Consider the following 4,255-nt stretch of genomic DNA (forward strand, 5'->3'; position numbering starts at 1 on the left):
AGGTAGGGGTGCACTTGATTTTTTGGGTCTCGGTCACTGCACTATTTGTTATGAATATGCATTTAAAATGGTTAGGGGTATCTCAGCATAGATTTCCCTAATAAGTTTTTATCAGTAGACCTGTGTTTATAATTAGGAGAGCGCCCTAGCTTATAGGGTACAAAACACCTACTTTATGCCCTCGCGTCCTTCCCCTTGCTTCACCTGTCTCTCGCTCAGCCTCCTTCTTCTACCGCCCCCAGCTATCTTCCCTGCCGGATTTCCTCCGTCTTCCTTCCCCTCTCTCCCTCAGCAAGCTATATTATGAAGTTTGCCTTAAACGGCACTGCACGCCTAACACGGTGCGCGCATGCGCAATATCTCCCGAGAGAAATCGTATTTTGCAAAGATTATGCATTTAAAATGAAGAGCAGTTATCCTAGCATAGATTTATATGATAACATTCCATCAGTAGGCATCATTTAAGAAATAGGAGGAAGTCCTTGCATGTAAGGTCACCGCTGCGTATATACCAGCCGGTACACAATCTGGCTACGTTAGTGTGTTAGCGCAAGCGCAATATCTCATCAGAGGAGTTATATTTTGTGATGAATATGCATTTAAAATGGTTAGGGGTATCTCAGCATAGATTTCTCTAATAAACTTTTATCAGTAGACCTGTGTTTATAATTAGGCGAGCGCCCTAGCATGTAGGGTACAAAACACCTACGTTATGCCCGCGCGTCCTTCCCCTTGCCTCCCCTGTCCCTCGCTAAGCCTCCTTCTTCTTCTACCGCCCCCAGCTATCTTCCCTGCCGCCTTTCCACAGTCTCCCATCCCCTCTCCCCCGGAGCAAGCTATATTATAAAGTTTGCCTCAGACAGCACTGCACGCCTAACACGGTGCGCGCGCATGCGCAATATCTTCCGAGAGCAATCGTATTTTGCAAATATTATGCATTTAAAATGAAGAGGAGTTACCCTAGCATAGATTTATATGATAACATTCCATCAGTAGACATCATTTAAGAAATAGTCGGGAAACCTTGCATGTAAGGTCCCGGCTGCGAAAAATTTTTCCCCACTTGAGTTCCGGACCCACCATAGATAGTGTTTTGTAATAAATGGTTCTTATATATATGGTTGGATTATAATTAGTGTAAGGGTTCGGGTACTTGTTACGGTTAGGTTTAGGTTTAGGGTTAGGGATAGGCGTTATTCATTTTACATTGTTGCTTCGAGGAAGTCGAGTGAATGGAGTGCGCTGATTGGCTGTGGTCCGGAACTCAAGTGGGAAAAAAAAACTTTGCGTCCCGGCTGAGTATACCAGCCAGTACACAAGCTGGCTACGTTAGTGTGTTAGCGCATGCGCAATATCTCACCAGAGGAGTTATATTTTGTGATGAATATCCATTTAAAATGGTTAGGGGTATCTCAGCATAGATTTCCATAATAAGTTTTTATCCGTAGACCTGTGTTTATAATTAGGAGAGCGCCCTACCTTGTAGGGTACAAAACACCTACTTTATGCCCTCGCGTCCTTCCCCTTGCCTCACCTGTCCTTCGCTCAGCCTCCTTCTTCTTCTACCGCCCCCAGCTATCTTCCCTGCCGGATTTCCTCAGTCTCCCATCCCCTCTCTCCCTCAGCAAGCTATATTATGAAGTTTGCCTTAAACGGCACTGCACGCCTAACACGGTGCGCGCGCATGCGCAATATCTCCCGAGAAGAGAGAGAGAGCGATTCCCTTGAGAAAATTGTTTCAAATTGCAATCATTTCTGCTTAGTATTACGTCGCAGCAAGGAATCGGATACGTGCAGAAACGAGCGAAGGTGTATATATAGGCATACGTGGCAAAACTGAAAGAGAACTTCGCCTAAATTGGCGGCATTTATCTCCGTCTAGCGTCATTATCTTTTTACGAGTTTGAACTAGGTGCGCCACAACCAGTCACACACCTGGATAACACCCATTATACATTGTGTATTAAAGATTAATCCCCTAAACGCTTACGAATTATAGTATATTGTAAATTTCCGGTGAGAGTAAAACGTAGGCGAACGAGATAAATGATTCTCTTACAAATGAAAACTGCTAAATCACGCTTTATTTCCGTTTTCATCAAAGACCAGAAAAAAACATCCTAACCACAAATGAGGTGAATTTTGCCGAATTACTATAACTTTTGCAACACGCAGACACACGATTATCTCAGTGGTTGTCGTGCAGGCGTGATAGCTATAGGGCAGCGTCTAGCGTCATGTCACAGCGTCGCTCAGATCCACGTCCCATACGGCGACGACGACGACGGCGACGACGGCGACGACGGCGACGACTCTTCAACGATGTCTTTAGCAGCTGCTTGCACCACACTTCTCTCATTAGAAGCGCATTGTATCGCTGAATGCGCGGTGCGCGACGCACAAAGCCATGTCATGCATTTATGTATGCATTATCGTCGGCTTGGATGAAAACGTGTAGGTAGTGTAGAGAGATGCACTTAGGGCGGAACGCATTGCCCGTATAAGAACGGCCAAAGAATATTATCTTGGCAGTCAACGGCGACCGACGTCGCAGCGCCATTTGCCCATACACTAGCATAGCTGGAAATCGTGGCGGAATGATGCGAGCGAAGTAAAGCATGTAGATTCGATTTTACCATGCACACGTGCTGTCAGCCTGCCCGCCTCCAGTTTGAACGTATAAAAACGGCCGACAACTATTATCTTGGCAGTCAACGGCGACCGACGTTGCAGCGCCATTTGCCCATACATTAGCATAGCTGGGAATCGTGGCGCGATGCTGCGAGCAAAGTGAAGCATGTAGATCAGATTTTACCATGCACACGTGCTGTCAGACGTGCTGATTCTGAAAATATATTTAGTTTTCCTCTATGATGCGGAGTTCTCTAGTTATGTGAGTACGAACTAATTCGGCTGAACAACTTTATATATATAGATAATACGTCCAGTAAACCTGTGGTCATGAACAGAGCGACATAGCCTGTAGGATGCCTGGTGTATATACCAGTCCGTACACAATTTTATCTACGTTAGTGTGTTAGCGCATGCACAATATCTCACCAGAGGAATCGTATTTTGTGACGGATATGCATTCAAACTGGAGAGGAGGTATCTAGCATAGATCTATATAATAAAACACTATCAGTAGACCTGTGTTCATGAACAGTAGAGCACTACAAAGAGGATTTATCCTAGCATAGATTTATATGATAACATTCCCTCAGTAAACATCATTTAAGAAATAGGCGGGAGACCTGGCATGTAAGGTCCCGGCTGCGTATACCAGCCAGTACACAATCTGGCTACGTTAGTGTGTTAGCGCATGCGCAATATCTTACCAGAGGAATTATATTTTGTGATGAATATGCATTTAAAATGGTTAGGGGTATCTCAGCATAGATTTCCCTAATAAACTTTTAACAGTAGACCTGTGTTTATAATTAGGAGAGCGCCCTAGCATATAGGGTACAAAACACCTACGTTATGCCCGCGCGTCCTTCCCATTGCCTCCTCTGTCCCTCGCTCAGCCTCCTTCTTCTACCGCCCCCAGCTATCTTCCTTGCCGCCTTTCCACAGTCTCCCTTTCCCTCTCTCCCTCAGCAAGCTATATTATGAAGTTTGCCTTAAACGGCACTGCACGCCTAACACGGTGCGCGCGCATACGCAATATCTCCCGAGAGCAATCGTATTTTGCAAAGATTATGCATTTAAAATGAAGAGGAGTTACCCTAGCATAGATTTATATGATAACATTCTATCAGTAGACATCATTTAAGAAATAGTCGGGAAACCTTGCATGTAAGGTCTCGGCTGCGAAATGTTTTTTCCCACTTGAGTTCCGGACCCACCATAGATAGTGTTTTGTAATAAATGGTTCTTATATATATGGTTGGATTATAGTTAGTGTTAGGGTTCGGTTACGTGTTAGGGTTAGGGTTAGGGTTAGGGTTAGGGTTAGGGATAGGCGTTAATCATTTTACATTGCTGCTTCGAGGAAGTCGAGTGAATGGAGTGCGCTGATTGGCTGTAGTCCGGAACTCAATTGGAGAAAAAAACTTTGCGTCCCAGCTGAGTATACCAGTCAGTACACAATCTGGCTACGTTAGTGTGTTAGCGCATGGACAATATCTCACCAGAGGAGTTATATTTTGTGATGAATATGCATTTAAAATGGTTAGGGGTATCTCAGCATAGATTTCCCTAATAAGTTTTTATCAGTAGACCTGTGTTTATAATTAGGAGAGCGCCCTAGCTT

Source organism: Priapulus caudatus, unplaced genomic scaffold, assembly GCF_000485595.1.
Source record: "Priapulus caudatus unplaced genomic scaffold, Priapulus_caudatus-5.0.1 Scaffold115, whole genome shotgun sequence".
NCBI classification, from domain to species: Eukaryota; Metazoa; Priapulida; class Priapulimorpha; order Priapulimorphida; family Priapulidae; genus Priapulus; species Priapulus caudatus.